At 40.0% G+C, this 22,306-nt stretch overlaps 1 protein-coding gene and 1 long non-coding RNA gene across 3 annotated transcripts in view; one reads left to right on the top strand and one right to left on the bottom strand.

The window, feature by feature from the left end:
* Positions 1 to 22,306, top strand: part of wwox (WW domain containing oxidoreductase) — a 250,812-nt gene that overhangs the window by 95,480 nt on the left and 133,026 nt on the right. The window lies entirely within an intron of this gene.
* Positions 4,381 to 6,981, bottom strand: LOC137065479 (uncharacterized). Of its 2 annotated transcripts, XR_010901652.1 has the most exons (5): positions 6,891 to 6,981; positions 6,139 to 6,281; positions 5,833 to 5,954; positions 5,203 to 5,323; positions 4,381 to 4,762 (listed from the first exon to the last, which is right to left on the bottom strand). It is a non-coding gene; the product is annotated as an uncharacterized lncRNA (long non-coding RNA). The 2 variants fall into 2 exon arrangements; XR_010901651.1 differs by lacking the exons at positions 6,139 to 6,281; positions 6,891 to 6,981 and having other exon boundaries at positions 5,833 to 5,961.

The raw sequence follows: 22,306 nt of genomic DNA, 5'->3' as shown, positions 1-22,306 counted from the left end.
TTTTTCTCCCATCCAACACAGTCTCACCCCTACTCGTCAAATGTTGCCGAACGGTCAAGGGACCCTGACGTCAGCTGTTGACGCACAGGGTACCCCTAAATCGGCATTTTTCGACGTACTGGGTAATCCACTGATTTCAATGAGAAACCTAGGACGTCATAAACAGACGTGTTGGGCATTTGCATGTTATCGTCATGATGGAATTTATTGGGTTATAATTTTTCCATTATGACATGTTGGAGTGTGATTCTCAATTTAATCAGCCAGCACAATTGTATTTACATTTATTTACGCTATGATACACGTTTGAAACAGTAGTCAAACCCCACCCCGCCCTAAACCTACCCATTTGCGTATTATATGATATAAAACACAGGCTGTAACAGACAACAGGCACACTTTATTGAAAAAGTCCAACTATTCCGAGGCCAAACGATTGAATTGTGCGAAGAAAAGACCCAAAAGCAATCACCGTCTCTATCCGCGGCGCGCGGCGCGCGGCCCGCGCCCGTGCGTCACACTGAAGACGCCACAGGCAGACCCCTCGGCGTCACGCGATGGACGAACTGGGAACCCAATTGCTTTCAGTGGGAAACCTTTGGCGTCAACATTAGACGGCAATTCTATCGGTATGAAATCGCGCTGAAGAAGTCTCATTCAGAACACATCGCGATGTTTGGCATCAGATCACGTGTGCCACATGTTGGTGAGTAGTCATACACATTATGTCCTAATATTTGATATAAAGTATTTTCTGCTTGTCGTTATCGATCATGTTCAGTCACTGCATTGTATCTGTCATCATCTCCACTGAGGCTTTGCATTTCTTTGCTTTCTAAATAAACACACCTTGCTAATAGGGTAATTTAACACTGTCACGTGACGTGCTATAGACCTTTAAACAGTTGTTAATATTTAATAATAATTACTAGTGTAGTTCCAACGTGGCATTTGTAGTAGAAGCACAATAAAAATAAAAAAAACAACACTTGCCACGCGTTTACCACAGTATTGGTAGTTTTAATGTGATATTTGTTGTAAATAAACAGTAGCCACAACAATTACCATGCTTTAAATGCATTTTAATGTAAAATCCAAATATTGTTATTTAAATAGTATACTTTATAATGCTATATATTATATATTATGACTTTTTTCTCTCTTTCTTTCTTTTTTTTTTTTACCTGAAAAGACCAAAAGGGCCTCTCGGACTCAGTCAACCCATTCTTGTTTGTGGAGAAGTAACAGAGAAAACCGAAAGCTGCAACAGCAAATATTTGTAATGGTATGTATGAGTTGGTTTGAACCCTTTATCAAACATTTTATTTAGCATTTGTTGTTACTTATTCTTACAAATCCTATAGCTCAATCAGTAAGAACATATTCCCAAAGTCTTAATAATTCACAAGATTTAACAAGTTGTCAAATTCGTATGATTCTCGTACATATAGCTCTGAAAAAAATTAAGAGACCACTTAACATGGATTTCTAAATGTTAAGTGGTCTCTTAATTTTTTTTTCCAGAGCTGTATTTGTATATGAAGAGTTCAGATGCAAAAGCCTCAAAAAGCCACTTCGGTCACATGACATCAGATATTCGATTATTTTTTCTTAATCAGATCAGTTGCACTGTTTATAACGTCCCGTTTGCATGTAAATAATTTATGTGATCACAAAATCAAGTGAGTTATCTACATTTTCAAACAAATTCATATGATATAGCTTGCTATTATATACTTTTAATAATGGGAATGCACACATATCTGTGAACTTACTACATAAATGTATTTAACATTTAATTATGCAACGTTTTTTACAGAAATAAATCCTACAGTTATGTATAAACTGACAACATCATCATCATGTCCTGTCCTGGGCACATTGGGCAACATGTGTCCTCCAACATATTCGATCTGTGGCCACGTTTTCACATCTTCTCATGGAACACCGGCATTGAGGTCTTCGTGAAACATCTGTCTCATATCTTCCTTGCTTTTCCCTATCTTGTGCATCCTCCTGGTGGTGTCCACTTCATAAGTGTTTTTGGGTGTTGTTGTTTGGGCATGCATAGGACATGTCCAGTGAAGTGCACCCTTTGCTCTGTCACAGTGTCTCAAAGTCTTCACATGGAGTCTGTGGAGTCTTATGATCTCTTTGATATATGCAGAACCAATATTCATAAACTGTTCTTGATGTCTGCCTATGCCTTTATCATCAGGAGATTTAGTGAAGGACATATCTATTGCCATCCACTAGTTCTAGTCATGCATTGACTTCATGATGCCATAGTCCAATGTATATTTCTGCATTTGTTGTTTGTTTGAACAAATGAAGATAGTGAGAGTTAATACCTTTTGAAATCATTAATTATTTATTAAAACTTTTATTACAATGGTCACTTAAGTACATGTCCACCATAACTACCTCTATCATTATTTCACTATCATTATATCACTACCTTGTTAATGTAACTGTAACATGAATGTACTTTATAGAAGTATTTTCTTACTGAAAATGGTTAACATTTACAATAATCATCAACTATTTTAATTGGCATTTAATTTAGTTACAATAAAAGTGAACAATAATTGCAAATATATAGTATTAAAGTTTAGAATGTAAAATGTTATTTTTTTGCATATATATATATATATATATATGGGCTCTACATTTGTATTTAAACTGTTTGACATTAAATATTGGAATATGCTTACAAAATTGTGTGCATTCATTGTGCTTTTGTTATATTTGTTTTAATTCCAAGAGGTCAGATTGTAAAGGATGGCTTAAAGAAGTTTATGCTTGTAGACCATTGCATAGAAAAAGGTTTCTCTTTCAAATATATTTATTATGCATCAGTTTAACCACACAAAGAAGACTTTCGTTTTAAAATGTGAGTTTTATTATTTAATTAGAATAAATAAATGTTTAGCAGCCTAAATATTAAATATTTAAGGAATCTACCCCTTCAGTTGAACCGGATGAGATGTGACATAATTTACCATAAATGGACAAGGAAGTGTGACGCCTCTGTTCAGCTGGGTTGTCATTGGCTGTGACTTTATCGCAGAACGCGCTGTGATTGGACTATCTGTTTTAACCATATAAAACGGCGTTTCATGTTACAAAGTATGTTTTGGTGTTATTATTACGTCAGTTATACGTTAAGCTAACTATAAAGTGTCGCTATGTTGTGAGAAATGACTCCTTTACTGAGAACCCAACCCTAACCCTAAGCATTTCAGCACACTTCTATGAACTACAGCGCCATGTTTCCCATTGCATTGATACAATGACAGATATATGGGTAATGTAGTTTAAAAGGTTTCATAATGAAACAATAAATGTTAAGTAAATTACATATTTAATGGACAACTGGATATTAAAATATGTTCATTGTGTAAACCTTTATGACATATATGAGGGCCAAGCTGAAATTGTATATTTTACTGTGAGCACTTTTAAATAAACCTTTATGGCAGCTTTCCATATATGTCTGAAAACTGTGGCCAACATTATTTAGTAAACATTGCATATGCAGTTGTCCTGCCAATTTTCTCTGTGATACGCTAACCAGACTTTGAGTTAAAGCCATTTGAAATATGCTTTTTTTTTGCTCTTCCAGGGGCCACTACTGGGTCCCTGGAGGTGTAAGGGCAGTACAACATACACAGATCTATTCTCCTCATCACGGACAACAAACTTTGAGTCACATTTAAATATCAGAGTATTTTGTCTTTTCTATTCTAACGTCATGCTTGTGTATAGGTTTTGATATTGTAAGACCATCTGATGAAATACAGAAATATTTGAAAGAAATGTTTTAAAATAATAATTATTAAGTTTTCTTTTCTTTTATGGATAAACACTAATAAATATAATGGATGAACCTGCAACAACTTGCCATTATCCATTTTCCAGAGTAAACAAAAACTATTTATATTATTTACACTTCATTATTACTATTAAATATAGGACAATGCACCATTAAGTAAAATAACAAGAGACATTGTCACAATTTCATCTACACCCTCTTCACGTACCTGGCATCGAAAATGTGCATGCTTTAATTTTTATTGCAGTAGTAGATGTACCAGAATGATCAACATGGATCATCTTCAGTTAAGCTTGAAGTGTTTGTAATCCTTCCCTTTATTTCACTGAAAACTGACATACTTGTCACAGCATGCAAGTATATACAACTTTTTGGAGCATTGTACCAAATATAATATAACCAGATAAAAAATGTTTACTTCTCAAGTAAAATATTCTTGGTAATTAATAAGATAACCTAAATAAACTGGTTGAATGTGTATTTACTGTACCAAACACCATACACAATACTCACCATACTTTATCACTCAACACTTTATTGGAGGATACAGTATACAGTTAATAAAGTAGAATAAAGTCAAATAAGATTCAAGATAAATAAAAATGGGTTTTAAAAAACACATTAACATCATATTAATCCATTCACAGCTGCTGAAGCCACACAAATGAGTGCCACATAATCCCATCCAGTCAACTATGATACAGAAAACAGATTTGATATAGTGTTGGAAAATAATGATTCATTATTACAACTAGACTGGTTTCTGTCTCTTCCCTCTATCATGTTCATGTTCTTCTTCTTCTAAACAGTTCGCCCACTTGTACCCTACAGTATAATCAATGTACAGATGATGTGATCACTGATGTTGTGTAGCCTTATTTCAACCAGAGGAAGAAGTCGTATAATCCGGTGTTCTCCAGTCCTGGTCTAAAAGTAAAACAACAAACACAATTCAGATTACGTTTAATGTACAGTCAGGTTAACCTATGTTCTTCAGTAAACTCTCCACCTCAAAATGGGCAGAAATGCCAATTCCTGATTTAAATTTACAAAGCAGCAGTCAGTACATAAAATAATATACACATTGAAGCATTATGTATAATATTGCAGCCCATAATATTAGCCAAGTACTGAACAAAAACTAATTTACCCATATCAACAGCAACCTTTTAAACAGTAGATCTTTTAAAAGATCTTTTAGAAAGGCATGGTCTCTTCTGAGCCTTTGTCAGTGATGCTAGATTTCTTTAGTTACTTGTTTCAAGAGCATCACTTGTGATAGCCTTTACAATATAAAATTGTTAAAATACTGCAATACAACTTTCATGGACAGAATTAAGAAATAGGTACCCAGGCACCAGACTTACCATGCTTATGAAGCACCCATGGCCATGTATAGTTCTCAGAGAGCAGAGTTTTTGCCTCTTGTATTCCTCCTTGGCAGCACATCTTTTTCCTGTAGAATTTGTGCCTTCTCTTGCTATCCATCTTAAAACACAAATGCAATGTGTTTAGTCTGTGGAGTATAAGGCCTTGTTTCAAGCCAAAGAACTAACCAGATATTACACATAATTCAAAGAACATTTACTATTTGATTCCTAATATGTCCCAACTCATTATCTTCTAAAGCTACCCAGAACCATCCATGGTCTACAAAACAATGGAGAAATACATGGAGTTTATAACAACTAAATGCTTTTTCCCACACTTGTCTGCTTTTATCTAAGACAAACAGACGGTGCAGTTTTTAAGAACTGAAGGCCAAAAGTTTAATAATAATTGTATCAAAAAGGGAAAACAAATATTTACCATTTTAAATAAATCCAAGATACAGAACCTCATTTGCTTATTTTAGGAGTTATTAAAAGATTTAGACATGAATAATGGTACGTATTTTATCAGAGTAGAAAGAATGATCACTGTTGAAATGAATAGTCCTTTGAGAGATCAACATCAAATTTTGTACTACATATTACAGCATTGCTTCAATACAATACCAATGGACTTGCGCACTTTTCTGTCTTCTTCGGGCACAAGATGTCCATCTTCCTTCCTCACCCTAAACAAATGACTTATTTTCTTAGCTTGCTTCGATATAAGGTCTGGTCTTTCTTCTCTTCTGTAAAACAAGAAAGTCTCACTTACTCTGTGAAGCAAATACTATTGTTTTTAAAACATATAAATTAAGACAGTTACAATAAAGTTAATTTATCATAAGATTAAGGTGAGCATTTGATTAGTATATATATTAAAACTGTATATACTTTAGTATATATACTGATACTGATAATATTCAACTTTACCTGTGAAGGGCTGATTATGGCAAGATTCGCTGAGAATCACTAGGAGCTCTTGTGAGGGTTGACTCTTAAAAGAGCTGTTGAGTTTGATATTGTAGAGATCTTTTAAACAAAAATAAATAAATAAAAGTAATCTGCAAGTAATCCTGCAAGACAGAAAGAAAGAGGAAATTGTATTACATTGCATGCAAGTTGTGAGTTCATACATAACTGTTTCTTGCTGTAAAAAAACGTTGCATAATTAAATGTTAAATACATTTATGTAGTAAGTTCACAGATATGTGTGCATTCCCATTATTAAAAGTATATAATAGCAAGCTATATCATATGAATTTGTTTGAAAATGTAGATAACTCACTTGATTTTGTGATCACATAAATTATTTACATGCAAACGGGACGTTATAAACAGTGCAACTGATCTGATTAAGAAAAAATAATCGAATATCTGATGTCATGTGACCGAAGTGGCTTTTTGAGGCTTTTGCATCTGAACTCTTCATATACAAATACAGCTCTGGAAAAAAAAATTAAGAGACCACTTAACATTTAGAAATCCATGTTAAGTGGTCTCTTAATTTTTTTCAGAGCTATATGTACGAGAATCATACGAATTTGACAACTTGTTAAATCTTGTGAATTATTAAGACTTTGGGAATATGTTCTTACTGATTGAGCTATAGGATTTGTAAGAATAAGTAACAACAAATGCTAAATAAAATGTTTGATAAAGGGTTCAAACCAACTCATACATACCATTACAAATATTTGCTGTTGCAGCTTTCGGTTTTCTCTGTTACTTCTCCACAAACAAGAATGGGTTGACTGAGTCCGAGAGGCCCTTTTGGTCTTTTCAGGTAAAAAAAAAAAAGAAAGAAAGAGAGAAAAAAGTCATAATATATAATATATAGCATTATAAAGTATACTATTTAAATAACAATATTTGGATTTTACATTAAAATGCATTTAAAGCATGGTAATTGTTGTGGCTACTGTTTATTTACAACAAATATCACATTAAAACTACCAATACTGTGGTAAACGCGTGGCAAGTGTTGTTTTTTTTATTTTTATTGTGCTTCTACTACAAATGCCACGTTGGAACTACACTAGTAATTATTATTAAATATTAACAACTGTTTAAAGGTCTATAGCACGTCACGTGACAGTGTTAAATTACCCTATTAGCAAGGTGTGTTTATTTAGAAAGCAAAGAAATGCAAAGCCTCAGTGGAGATGATGACAGATACAATGCAGTGACTGAACATGATCGATAACGACAAGCAGAAAATACTTTATATCAAATATTAGGACATAATGTGTATGACTACTCACCAACATGTGGCACACGTGATCTGATGCCAAACATCGCGATGTGTTCTGAATGAGACTTCTTCAGCGCGATTTCATACCGATAGAATTGCCGTCTAATGTTGACGCCAAAGGTTTCCCACTGAAAGCAATTGGGTTCCCAGTTCGTCCATCGCGTGACGCCGAGGGGTCTGCCTGTGGCGTCTTCAGTGTGACGCACGGGCGCGGGCCGCGCGCCGCGCGCCGCGGATAGAGACGGTGATTGCTTTTGGGTCTTTTCTTCGCACAATTCAATCGTTTGGCCTCGGAATAGTTGGACTTTTTCAATAAAGTGTGCCTGTTGTCTGTTACAGCCTGTGTTTTATATCATATAATACGCAAATGGGTAGGTTTAGGGCGGGGTGGGGTTTGACTACTGTTTCAAACGTGTATCATAGCGTAAATAAATGTAAATACAATTGTGCTGGCTGATTAAATTGAGAATCACACTCCAACATGTCATAATGGAAAAATTATAACCCAATAAATTCCATCATGACGATAACATGCACATGCCCAACACGTCTGTTTATGACGTCCTAGGTTTCTCATTGAAATCAGTGGATTACCCAGTACGTCGAAAAATGCCGATTTAGGGGTACCCTGTGCGTCAACAGCTGACGTCAGGGTCCCTTGACCGTTCGGCAACATTTGACGAGTAGGGGTGAGACTGTGTTGTCCCATCACCTGCCTAAAAATCCCCGGCCGAATTACCTCCTGTGTTTAGACTAAAGCCCCATTCGGACGGTGATTGTTTCTCATGTGGACACTCAAAAGTATTTATAACTTTTTCTTCACAAAAAGAGTACATACTTTTAGAGCGTAGCATAAGTAGGAGAATTGGGAGCATTAGCGCTTGAATAGGGCTATTGTGTGATATGGCTATGTTTTGAAATCGGTTCAAGCTTTCCGTGTTCATATATCGGCTTCCTTCGTCGCGCTGCAGTCCCGCCTCGACCTTCACCGCCCCATCAGCTCATATTTAGTGCGTTGCAGAATTAGAGGTGAAGTCCTGGTTGTGTGGAGACCCTGAGCCTCGAGGGGCCTCAGGACTCATCTGGCCCCTGGCGGCCCCGGGGCAGCTTGGTCAGCAGCCAGAGTCCTGGAGGTGACCCCCGTCCTGAGCCAAACCCCCTCAATCAGGGACACTTTCTTAAACGCTTACTTCCACACATGCTAGAAGGCTCAAACTGACTGACTGTGGCTCCTGATACAGGATCTCTGAGCGTTGTTTCCAGAAGTGACCCTGAGACAGAACGATGTGTGTTTTGGGCTCTTTGCCAAAACCCGGTTAGCAGCCTACACGGCAGAAAGCACACATGGCAGCTCGCTCTAGTAGCGTTTGCTGTTAGCATGATGCTAAGCTAACAATGCAATATTCATTCAGACATGAAACCACACACATACACACACACACACACACACACACACACGTGTATGGGCAGTATATACAGTAGGTAATGTTCATATCGATGTATTGTGTCATTATGAAACTGCCCACTGCACAAATAACACACTGCTGAAGAATTAGCTTTACCACGTGCAGTTTGGGTTTGTTTTGTTTTGCTTCGCTTTTGATTCTGTTTTTTTATTTTATTTGTTCTGTTATGTTGTTTTGCTTTTAGTGTCTTTTTTTGTGTGTGTGTGTGTGTTGCCCTTGTGTTGTATTACTGTGGGTTCCATCTTTTGTTTTGTTATTTTTGATTTGTGTTGTATTGCTTTCTTCTGTTATTGGTTCTGTTTTGTATTTTATCATTTTGTTTTATTTTGATCTTTTTTGCTTTTGCTTTGTTGTTGTTGTTGTTTTAGTCTTGTGTTGTTTTTTCATATTATTTTGGGTTGTGTTTTGCTTTTTTTCAGTTCTATTGTGTCCTGTTTTATTTTAATGCTTTGCTTTAGTTGTTTTTTGTTTGTGTGGCTTTATGTTGTATTGCTTTGCTCTGTTTTTGTTTATTTGTTCTGCTTTTTGTTTTAGCTTTTTGTTTTATTTTTGTATTCTTTCATTTCGTTTTGTTTTTCGTTCTGCCTGTTTTGCCTTTGTTACTTTGGGTTCTGTTTTTGTTTTTTTGTTCTGTTTTGTCATGTTGCTTTTACTGTGCTTATTCTGTCTATTTTAACTTTATTCGTCTTTTATTTTAATGTTTTAATTTGCTTTTGTGTTGTGTTTTTGTTCTGTCTTGTCTTCACTGTTAACCCTAATGTTGTCTTTACTTAAACAAATCAAGTAATCTTGACTTAATATTACTAGTTTAGTCCAAAAACTCAAAAATATAAGTTAGTTTAACTTATCAACCTACAAAATACATAAACTTAAGATTTCAAGTTGAATGAACTCAAATCATAAGTAATTAAAATAGCTCACTCTGGTTTTGCTTTGATGTGATTGGCCATTCAAGGAGTTCTGTCTGGCAACAAGAGAACTAATTCACTGATTGGAGGACATTTACAAAAGGCTGTCCTTTTCTGTTGCTGATTCAAATTAAGATGAAGACTTTTTCATTGTGTGCAATCTTAAAATCGATAAGTAAAAATTCGTAAGTTACTAAACATAATAATAATATGTGAACTAACTTATAACTAACCAGACTGACTCCATTTCTTTTTTATGGAAATAATAGTTTTGTTTGAAGTCACCATGATGGAGATCAGTGTTTGCTTTAGTTGGGCTCTTGACCCTTGACTGTATAATATTATAATATAATGTTTCTCTGGCTGTTTTGTGTTTGAGACACATTTGTGAAGAAACGCAAAGTCAAGGGAAATATCATCAAGTGATGTTGTTTAATTATTGACGATGATAACATCATCATATATAGGCAGAATCCCTGATCTCATGCAGAGTCTAATGCTCTGGTTGTCAAAGCAGTTATTAATAGTTTTGAAATATTAATAAAAATATCCATGAGATTCTTTACTCTTGTGGTAATTGAACAATTTATTATTTTATTTTTTTGTGCACAAAATGTTTAAATCTACGGCACTAGCTAGACATGCACAGACATGAAGAATCCGTGTATGAATCTCTACAATGGTGACTTTTTTTTTTAATTCGATGAACAGATCAACTCTGAACATAAAACATGCTACAAAAACATCAGAACAAACGAGCAAAAGTAAAAGCAAATAGTAAAGAAAATCAAAGAAAATGTATTACAATTCAGATGTATAATTTATTCATGCTGCAATGCATGCTGAAGTTTTGACTGGTTGTACCCAGCATGGTGTGCTGAACTTCTGGTGTATCCAGTTTGGTGAACGTGAGCACCAAGTTACGTGAACTTAAATATACAAGTTTTGGGAGACTCCATTACTCAATTGAATTGAGGGAACGAGTTTACTCAAATCAATTGAGTTCAATCAACTTATAAGGGTTTTCAGTGTTGTTTTTTGCTTTGTTTTTGTTTTGTCTGTTTTGCTTTTGTATGGTTTGTCCCCTTGTTTGTTTCGCTCTGCTTTTGTGTTGTTTTGCTTTGCTTGTTTGTGAGCCCTCAGAGGGGTTTTGGAGCAGAGCTAGGCATATCTTTGAGTTGTTTAGGGCTTATCTGGGTCTTCATTCATATTTGTGTACAGCGAGTGCGTCTGCATGCGTCCGCGTTTCCCTCGTGTTTCACGGCCTGTTGGTTAAAGTGTCAGTCCAGGCTTGTGCAGATCTTTCCCTTCTCTGTGCCTCAGCCTTTCAAACACATCTAGGCTGCTCAGATCATAATGGAAACTGTTAGTCTTTAATAAGAGCGAGAGATTAAGCTATTAGTTTGGGACCCAAAGCATTTATTTGGCCCAGTGACCCAAAGTTAGTGTGGGGGTTGAGAGTGCTTTCTCCCTGGCGCTTTGAACCATTTCCATGGAATATTCCTTTTCTGTTTGTCTTCCAAGGTTTGACCGGATCCCTAATCCTGTGTATGAAAAATAGCTAAAGGGCGTAATGTAGCTGAGTGATAACACTTTCACACACTCCTCATTAGGGGTGAGCACGAATATTCGAATAGTGGAATATTCGATCTGTAATTAATATTCGAAAAGCTAAAAATATTATTTGAATTTTACTGCATTGATTTGCACTGAATCTATGATAAATCCCTCTAAATCTCGCAGTTATAAGTCAATCCACCGGGTGGCGCTGTGGAGTGTGTTAGTAAGTTGAGTGTATCTGATCACATAATGTCGTCGTCTGCCTCACGACGTTTGGAATTACTTAGATGAAAATTGAAAATGATCTTACAAAATGGAGTTACTTTTGATAAAATGAATTCATGAAATTAATAATATCACCAGAACAAACGAGAATCTCATGAACTCCAGACACCAGCCGAATGAGGAAAGTGTCCGTCACTGCGTTCACGAGTGCGGCGAAGCACATCTGTACCCTGAGTAGAGCGAGATTACTTATGATAGCAAAATGATCTCGAGACAAATGCTTGCTTTAAGTTTCATCGAGGGTTTAAGAACAGAAAACACAGTGCTTCACTTAAAGGAACACTCCACTTTTTTTGAAAATAGGCTCATTTTCCAAGCCCCTTAGAGTTAAACAGATGAGTTTTACTGTTTTTTTATCCATTCAGCCGATCTCTGTATCTGGCGGTAGCACTTTTAGCACAGCTTAGCATACATCATTGAATCAGATTAGACCATTAGCATCACGCTCAAAAATGACCAAAGACTTTATTTTTTCGAAGATAATATTTTTCCAATTTAAAACTTGACTCTTCTGTAGTTACATCGTGTACTAAGACCAACGGAAAATGAAAAGTTTAGATTTTTAGACCGATTATAGATAGGAAACTATTCTCTCATACCTGCGTAATAATCAGGGAACCTAGCTGCGGTCCCATGGGTGAAGCGGCGCAGTGATATTACACAGAAAATTGTTCCTAGCTATATCGGTCTTAAAAAAAATAGCAACTTTTCATTTTCCGTTGGTCTTAGTACACAGAAGAGTCAAGTTTTAAATAGGAAAAATATAGTGGAAAGTCTTTGGTCATTTTTGAGCGTGATGCTAATGGTCTAATCTGATTCAATGATGTATGCTAAGCTGTGCTAAAAGTGCTACCGCCAGATACAGAGATCGGCTGAATGGATTCAAAAACGGTAAAACTCAACTGTTTAACTCTAAGGGACTTGGAAAATAAACCTATTTTCAAATAAGTGGAGTGTTCCTTTAAACTTCACTTAACCATTATCTTTTTCTCCGCAACGTCTGTCAATGGCGCATTTTCTCACCCGATAATAATATCATCATCCAATAATATTATCGTTTCTCTCAATATGAAAATGAGAAGTAATACAAACAGGACAGCCATATACCGACTCGTGCACTGTAAAAAATTATTTAGAAAAAAAGTAACCTGGTTGCCTTAAAATGTTGAGTTCATTGAAATTTAAATTTTGAGTTAATACGATGAATATTTTTTGAGATTAGACAACCTTTATTAAAATATTATTAACAGATTTTGTAAGCATATTGGGTAATTGTGTGTGTTTTGTTTCTGATGACGCAGTGAACATCCCAAATTGTGCTATTTTCATGATTTATCACATTTTGTATGAGGTTCAGATACAATAATATTTTGAGTTTCTATTTATTAAACAAACTTCCTTCATTGTATCAACTCAAATTTTTTATTTCAATAAACTCAAAATTTTAAGGGGACCAGGGTCACTTACTTTTTTACGTTAAACCAACAAAAAACAACCAATTTTTTTGTGTGTGTGTGTGTGTGTTCTTAGTGTTTTTTCCGCTCGCGCTGCTTGATCTTATAATGCTTTTGTTCTGTAGGAGTGTATTTCGTTACACATACTGTTTAATGTCTTAAAAGTTAAACATAAGCGTGTTGTGTACATTGCCTAATCATAAGCTTGTTCAGAAATGGTGACGACATGTTCATAAAAAAAAAAAAGTCTCATTTTCTCAAAATAGCCTACCTAGTTTAAATATTTGAATATTCGATTTTTATGAGCCAAATTATTCGAATACAGTATTTTGGGAAAATGCCCATCCCTCCTCCTCATGCTCATGTGACTCAGACCAGCGGGATCATACCCGAGCGAGTGAGTGCATGAATGGATGAATATCCTCTCTCCCCCATGCCAAGGTTGTATTTCTTCATTAGCTATTCCCTGTGTGTGTGTGTGTGTGTGTGTGTGTGTGTGTGTGTGTGTGTGTGTGTGTGTGTGTGTGTGTGTGTCCCGGAGGAGGTGGAGTAGATTAATTCTCATCAGGATGGAGAGGTGCTCAGGTGTGAATGGCAGCAGGCAGCTGGTGGGACCGCGCCACGCCTCCCCGTTTCGGTTTCCGCCGAGATGTCTGCCGGCACGCTCAGTAACGGTTCCTGCCATTGGAGCTTAATTCAATCACAGCTGCTTTCGACACTTCTGCACCCGTCTTTTCTTTTGTAGCCGTTTGTAAACCCCCACCCTGCACGGGCCGCGCGCGCTCATTTGTTTGCCTCTCTGCTCACTGGCGTTGTCTTTGTTCTTCGCCCTCAGTGTGTTCAGGTGGGCACGAGACGTGTTTCCATGTCGTCCTCATGCCTTTGTTCTCATCGGGCTCTGCGGTGTTTAACTCCGTCTGCTGTGAAGTTGATCGCCTGTGATGTTTCATTTCACTTTGTATTGATTGCTTGTGGACAAATTCCTGACTCGAGGTGTTCAAACCGAGAGCAATGCAATAAAGCGACACAGATGCGCAGCAAAAAATGCAAATATCCTCACCAAAACTTATTTACCAATTATTTTAGTCTCTGAGAAAAGTTTGCATGCTTGTGTGTCGCTCATCCTTCATTGCAGAAACGGTTCATTGATAAACTAACTCATGCAAGCATTAAAGGCAAATACTGCACTATAATATAGGCTATATATAACTATATCAATTACGGGACAGCTATCATTTTTATTAAGTTAGTGTTTTACTGTTTATGACTAGATGTAAAATATATACAGCATATATTGCGAGTTTATAATTGTGCATCTATTATGATGTTGTAAAGCTCCTATTTTTTATCTCTTATATGGACTCTTTTCACAGACTGTGATGATGTGTTTTAATGGTCAACATCACATTTTATTGTGCAAAATACTCTGCTCTGATTGGTCAGATGGCCCAGTCTGTTGTGATTGGTCTACTCTGCTCTGATTGGTCAGATGGCCCAGTCTGTTGTGATTGGTCTACTCTGCTCTGATTGGTCAGATGGCCCAGTCTGTTGTGATTGGTCTACTCTGCTCTGATTGGTCAGATGGCCCAGTCTGATGTGATTGGTCTACTCTGCTCTGATTGGTCAGATGGTCCAGTCTGTTGTGATTGGTCTACTCTGCTCTGATTGGTCAGATGGCCCAGTCTGTTGTGATTGGTCTACTCTGCTCTGATTGGTCAGATGGCCCAGTCTGTTGTGATTGGTCTACTCTGCTCTGATTGGTCAGATGGCCCAGTCTGTTGTGATTGGTCTACTCTGCTCTGATTGGTCAGATGGCCCAGTCTGATGTGATTGGTCTACTCTGCTCTGATTGGTCAGATGGTCCAGTCTGTTGTGATTGGTCTACTCTGCTCTGATTGGTCAGATGGCCCAGTCTGTTGTGATTGGTCTACTCTGCTCTGATTGGTCAGATGGCCCAGTCTGTTGTGATTGGTCTACTCTGCTCTGATTGGTCAGATGGCCCAGTCTGTTGTGATTGGTCTACTCTGCTCTGATTGGTCAGATGGCCCAGTCTGTTGTGATTGGTCTACTCTGCTCTGATTGGTCAGATGACCCAGTCTGTTGTGATTGGTCTACTCTGCTCTGATTGGTCAGATGGCCCAGTCTGTTGTGATTGGTCTACTCTGCTCTGATTGGTCAGATGGCCCAGTCTGTTGTGATTGGTCTACTCTGCTCTGATTGGTCAGATGGCCCAGTCTGATGTGATTGGTCTACTCTGCTCTGATTGGTCAGATGACCCAGTCTGTTGTGATTGGTCTACTCTGCTCTGATTGGTCAGATGACCCAGTCTGATGTGATTGGTCTACTCTGCTCTGATTGGTCAGATGGCCCAGTCTGTTGTGATTGGTCTACTCTGCTCTGATTGGTCAGATGGCCCAGTCTGTTGTGATTGGTCTACTCTGCTCTGATTGGTCAGATGGCCCAGTCTGTTGTGATTGGTCTACTCTGCTCTGATTGGTCAGATGGCCCAGTCTGATGTGATTGGTCTACTCTGCTCTGATTGGTCAGATGGTCCAGTCTGTTGTGATTGGTCTACTCTGCTCTGATTGGTCAGATGGCCCAGTCTGTTGTGATTGGTCTACTCTGCTCTGATTGGTCAGATGGCCCAGTCTGTTGTGATTGGTCTACTCTGCTCTGATTGGTCAGATGGCCCAGTCTGTTGTGATTGGTCTACTCTGCTCTGATTGGTCAGATGGCCCAGTCTGTTGTGATTGGTCTACTCTGCTCTGATTGGTCAGATGACCCAGTCTGTTGTGATTGGTCTACTCTGCTCTGATTGGTCAGATGGCCCAGTCTGTTGTGATTGGTCTACTCTGCTCTGATTGGTCAGATGGCCCAGTCTGTTGTGATTGGTCTACTCTGCTCTGATTGGTCAGATGGCCCAGTCTGATGTGATTGGTCTACTCTGCTCTGATTGGTCAGATGACCCAGTCTGTTGTGATTGGTCTACTCTGCTCTGATTGGTCAGATGACCCAGTCTGATGTGATTGGTCTACTCTGCTCTGATTGGTCAGATGACCCAGTCTGTTGTGATTGGTCTACTCTGCTCTGATTGGTCAGATGACCCAGTCTGTTGTGATTGGTCTACTCTGCTCTGATTGGTCAGATGACCCAGTCTGATGTGATTGGTCTACTCTGCTCTGATTGGTCAGATGACCCAGTCTGTTGTGATTGGTCTACTCTGCTCTGATTGGTCAGATGACCCAGTCTGTTGTGATTGGTCTACTCTGCTCTGATTGGTCAGATGACCCAGTCTGATGTGATTGGTCTACTCTGCTCTGATTGGTCAGATGACCCAGTCTGTTGTGATTGGTCTACTCTGCTCTGATTGGTCAGATGACCCAGTCTGTTGTGATTGGTCTACTCTGCTCTGATTGGTCAGATGGCCCAGTCTGTTGTGATTGGTCTACTCTGCTCTGATTGGTCAGATGGCCCAGTCTGTTGTGATTGGTCTACTCTGCTCTGATTGGTCAGATGACCCAGTCTGTTGTGATTGGTCTACTCTGCTCTGATTGGTCAGATGGCCCAGTCTGATGTGATTGGTCTACTCTGCTCTGATTGGTCAGATGACCCAGTCTGTTGTGATTGGTCTACTCTGCTCTGATTGGTCAGATGACCCAGTCTGTTGTGATTGGTCTACTCTGCTCTGATTGGTCAGATGACCCAGTCTGTTGTGATTGGTCTACTCTGCTCTGATTGGTCAGATGGCCCAGTCTGTTGTGATTGGTCTACTCTGCTCTGATTGGTCAGATGGCCCAGTCTGTTGTAATTGGTCTACTCTGCTCTGATTGGTCAGATGGCCCAGTCTGTTGTGATTGGTCTACTCTGCTCTGATTGGTCAGATGACCCAGTCTGTTGTGATTGGTCTACTCTGCTCTGATTGGTCAGATGACCCAGTCTGATGTGATTGGTCTACTCTGCTCTGATTGGTCAGATGACCCAGTCTGTTGTGATTGGTCTACTCTGCTCTGATTGGTCAGATGGCCCAGTCTGATGTGATTGGTCTACTCTGCTCTGATTGGTCAGATGACCCAGTCTGTTGTGATTGGTCTACTCTGCTCTGATTGGTCAGATGACCCAGTCTGTTGTGATTGATCTACTCTGCTCTGATTGGTCAGATGACCCAGTCTGATGTGATTGGTCTACTCTGCTCTGATTGGTCAGATGACCCAGTCTGTTGTGATTGGTCTACTCTGCTCTGATTGGTCAGATGGCCCAGTCTGTTGTGATTGGTCTACTCTGCTCTGATTGGTCAGATGGCCCAGTCTGTTGTGATTGGTCTACTCTGCTCTGATTGGTCAGATGACCCAGTCTGATGTGATTGGTCGACTCTGCTCTGATTGGTCAGATGACCCAGTCTGATGTGATTGGTCTACTCTGCTCTGATTGGTCAGATGGCCCAGTCTGATGTGATTGGTCTACTCTGCTCTGATTGGTCAGATGGTCCAGTCTGATGTGATTGGTCTACTCTGCTCTGATTGGTCAGATGACCCAGTCTGTTGTGATTGGTCTACTCTGCTCTGATTGGTCAGATGACCCAGTCTGTTGTGATTGGTCTACTCTGCTCTGATTGGTCAGATGGCCCAGTCTGATGTGATTGGTCGACTCTGCTCTGATTGGTCAGATGGCCCAGTCTGATGTGATTGGTCTACTCTGCTCTGATTGGTCAGATGACCCAGTCTGTTGTGATTGGTCTACTCTGCTCTGATTGGTCAGATGACCCAGTCTGTTGTGATTGGTCTACTCTGCTCTGATTGGTCAGATGACCCAGTCTGTTGTGATTGGTCTACTCTGCTCTGATTGGTCAGATGACCCAGTCTGATGTGATTGGTCTACTCTGCTCTGATTGGTCAGATGACCCAGTCTGTTGTGATTGGTCTACTCTGCTCTGATTGGTCAGATGACCCAGTCTGTTGTGATTGGTCTACTCTGCTCTGATTGGTCAGATGGCCCAGTCTGATGTGATTGGTCTACTCTGCTCTGATTGGTCAGATGACCCAGTCTGTTGTGATTGGTCTACTCTGCTCTGATTGGTCAGATGGCCCAGTCTGTTGTAATTGGTCTACTCTGCTCTGATTGGTCAGATGACCCAGTCTGTTGTGATTGGTCTACTCTGCTCTGATTGGTCAGATGGCCCAGTCTGATGTGATTGGTCTACTCTGCTCTGATTGGTCAGATGACCCAGTCTGTTGTGATTGGTCTACTCTGCTCTGATTGGTCAGATGACCCAGTCTGTTGTGATTGGTCGACTCTGCTCTGATTGGTCAGGTGGCCCAGTCTGTTGTGATTGGTCTACTCTGCTCTGATTGGTCAGATGACCCAGTCTGATGTGATTGGTCTACTCTGCTCTGATTGGTCAGATGACCCAGTCTGTTGTGATTGGTCTACTCTGCTCTGATTGGTCAGATGGCCCAGTCTGATGTGATTGGTCTACTCTGCTCTGATTGGTCAGATGACCCAGTCTGTTGTGATTGGTCAACTCTGCTCTGATTGGTCAGGTGGCCCAGTCTGTTGTGATTGGTCTACTCTGCTCTGATTGGTCAGATGACCCAGTCTGTTGTGATTGATCTACTCTGCTCTGATTGGTCAGATGACCCAGTCTGTTGTGATTGGTCTACTCTGCTCTGATTGGTCAGATGGCCCAGTCTGTTGTGATTGGTCTACTCTGCTCTGATTGGTCAGATGGCCCAGTCTGTTGTGATTGGTCTACTCTGCTCTGATTGGTCAGATGGCCCAGTCTGTTGTGATTGGTCTACTCTGCTCTGATTGGTCAGATGACCCAGTCTGTTGTGATTGGTCTACTCTGCTCTGATTGGTCAGATGACCCAGTCTGTTGTGATTGGTCTACTCTGCTCTGATTGGTCAGATGGCCCAGTCTGATGTGATTGGTCTACTCTGCTCTGATTGGTCAGATGGCCCAGTCTGATGTGATTGGTCTACTCTGCTCTGATTGGTCAGATGACCCAGTCTGTTGTGATTGGTCTACTCTGCTCTGATTGGTCAGATGACCCAGTCTGTTGTGATTGGTCTACTCTGCTCTGATTGGTCAGATGGCCCAGTCTGATGTGATTGGTCTACTCTGCTCTGATTGGTCAGATGACCCAGTCTGTTGTGATTGGTCTACTCTGCTCTGATTGGTCAGATGGCCCAGTCTGTTGTGATTGGTCTACTCTGCTCTGATTGGTCAGATGGCCCAGTCTGTTGTGATTGGTCTACTCTGCTCTGATTTGTCAGATGGCCCAGTCTGATGTGATTGGTCTACTCTGCTCTGATTGGTCAGATGACCCAGTCTGTTGTGATTGGTCTACTCTGCTCTGATTGGTCAGATGACCCAGTCTGTTGTGATTGGTCTACTCTGCTCTGATTGGTCAGATGGCCCAGTCTGATGTGATTGGTCGACTCTGCTCTGATTGGTCAGATGGCCCAGTCTGATGTGATTGGTCTACTCTGCTCTGATTGGTCAGATGACCCAGTCTGTTGTGATTGGTCTACTCTGCTCTGATTGGTCAGATGACCCAGTCTGTTGTAATTGGTCGACTCTGCTCTGATTGGTCAGATGGCCCAGTCTGTTGTGATTGGTCTACTCTGCTCTGATTGGTCAGATGACCCAGTCTGTTGTGATTGGTCTACTCTGCTCTGATTGGTCAGATGACCCAGTCTGTTGTGATTGGTCTACTCTGCTCTGATTGGTCAGATGACCCAGTCTGTTGTGATTGGTCTACTCTGCTCTGATTGGTCAGATGGCCCAGTCTGTTGTGATTGGTCTACTCTGCTCTGATTGGTCAGATGGCCCAGTCTGTTGTGATTGGTCTACTCTGCTCTGATTGGTCAGATGGCCCAGTCTGTTGTGATTGGTCTACTCTGCTCTGATTGGTCAGATGACCCAGTCTGTTGTGATTGGTCTACTCTGCTCTGATTGGTCAGATGACCCAGTCTGTTGTGATTGGTCTACTCTGCTCTGATTGGTCAGATGACCCAGTCTGTTGTGATTGGTCTACTCTGCTCTGATTGGTCAGATGGCCCAGTCTGTTGTGATTGGTCTACTCTGCTCTGATTGGTCAGATGGCCCAGTCTGATGTGATTGGTCTACTCTGCTCTGATTGGTCAGATGACCCAGTCTGTTGTGATTGGTCTACTCTGCTCTGATTGGTCAGATGACCCAGTCTGTTGTGATTGGTCTACTCTGCTCTGATTGGTCAGATGACCCAGTCTGTTGTGATTGGTCTACTCTGCTCTGATTGGTCAGATAGCCCAGTCTGATGTGATTGGTCGACTCTGCTCTGATTGGTCAGATGGCCCAGTCTGATGTGATTGGTCTACTCTGCTCTGATTGGTCAGATGACCCAGTCTGTTGTGATTGGTCTACTCTGCTCTGATTGGTCAGATGACCCAGTCTGTTGTGATTGGTCTACTCTGCTCTCATTGGTCCAAAAATTGTGATCAGTTCTTAAAATAATAATTTGTTGTTCTTTGTGTGAAGAATATTTTAATAATTTTAAGAAACCCTTTTCCACTATTAAGAGCCTTTTGTGGAATTGAAAGATTCCATCAATGCTAATAAAAAAAACTTTATTTTTAAGAGCGTATGCAACGAGGAAAAAAGGGTTCATAAGCAAGAGATCCATAGATGTCCATCATTTATATTTAACATCTCATTGCCTATAAAATCTTAGCGCTGTGAGGATAGTCTGTGTATGTGCTATCTGTGTCTCTACAGAATTATTCCTGTCCGTCCTGGCTTTGCTAATGACCGCGTGTTTGTGGGTGCCGTTTATGTGTGTCTGTCTATTTTAAAGCATCTCTCTGTTAGCCACACATTTTCGAGGCGGCCCATAAATGCAGCCCCTTAATGACGGCCGGTCGGAGTGGAGGGAGACAAAAGCAATCATTCTTTTATGGGCAGAGATTATTCTCAGGTCAAAGGTTGTGCCCTGGGGGTTCTTTAAAGTAAGTATGGAGCGTTATTCCTCCCCGTTTGGTCGTTACCGCCCCTGCTCGCTCTGACACGTAAATTGCACATTTGTGGAAGACCCCCCTGATTGCATTAATAAGTTTAAAGGGAGTTTTTACATTATGTGGGCTAAGCTATTAAAACCATTTGTTAGCCTTTTGCTTATGAAGACATGCCTGGCGGGGGGCGTCTCAGAATGAGTGTATGCGAGCCGCAGTTGTTAAATCATAGGGCACACAACAGTAGGATTATCATGCAAACAACAACGCTGCTTCCCACAGAGGCCCATTTGCAAATTGACCAGAGAAATTACATTTTAGGAGAGAGAGATTTTGTTTTAGAAATGTTTCCTTCCTATGAAGAGCTGTATGATATCTTAAAATATCTCCATTGCATCATCAGGGGCCACTATCTGGTGGTGTTTTTGGCTCTCAACAGATAAGTTGAATGTTTGTTTTTCTGAAGGTAATGTGAATGTGGTCTACGTAAAACTTGCTAACACAGTGCTAGAGTGCCACTACGTGGTTGCCAGTTTATTCATGGATGGTTGCTATATGGTTTATTGGTAATTGACGCTTGGTTTACTGGTCCAAGAGTTGTCCATCCGTCCGTCCGTCGGTCCATCCATCCAGTCATCCAGTGATGACGAACATGCAATTTAGATATTTGATATTTACACTCACCTAAAGGATTATAAGGAACACCTGTTCAATTTCTCATTAATGCAATTATCTGATCAACCAATCACATGGCAGTTGCTTCAATGCGTTTAGGGGTGTGGTCCTGGTCAAGACAATCTCCTGAACTCCAATCTGAATGTCAGAATGGGAAAGAAAGGCGATTTAAGCCATTTTGAGCGTGGCATGGTTGTTGGTGCCAGACGGGCCGGTCTGAGTATTTCACAATCTGCTCAGTTACTGGGATTTTCACACACAACCATTTCTAGGGTTTACAAAGAATGGTGTGAAAAGGGAAGAGCATCCAGTATGCAGCAGTCCTGTGGGAGAAAATGCCTTGTTGATGCTCGAGGTCAGAGGAGAATGGGCCGACTGATTCAAGCTGATAGAAGAGCAACTTTGACTGAAATAACCACTCGTTACAACTGAGGTATGCAGCAAAGCATTTGTGAAGCCACAACACACACAACCTTGAGGCGGATGGGCTACAACAGCAGAAGACCCCAC

Source organism: Pseudorasbora parva, chromosome 25 (assembly GCF_024679245.1).
Source record: "Pseudorasbora parva isolate DD20220531a chromosome 25, ASM2467924v1, whole genome shotgun sequence".
NCBI lineage: Eukaryota > Metazoa > Chordata > Actinopteri > Cypriniformes > Gobionidae > Pseudorasbora > Pseudorasbora parva.
Note: the sequence above shows the minus strand (reverse complement) of the source record. Positions and strands in the feature narration are given on the sequence as shown.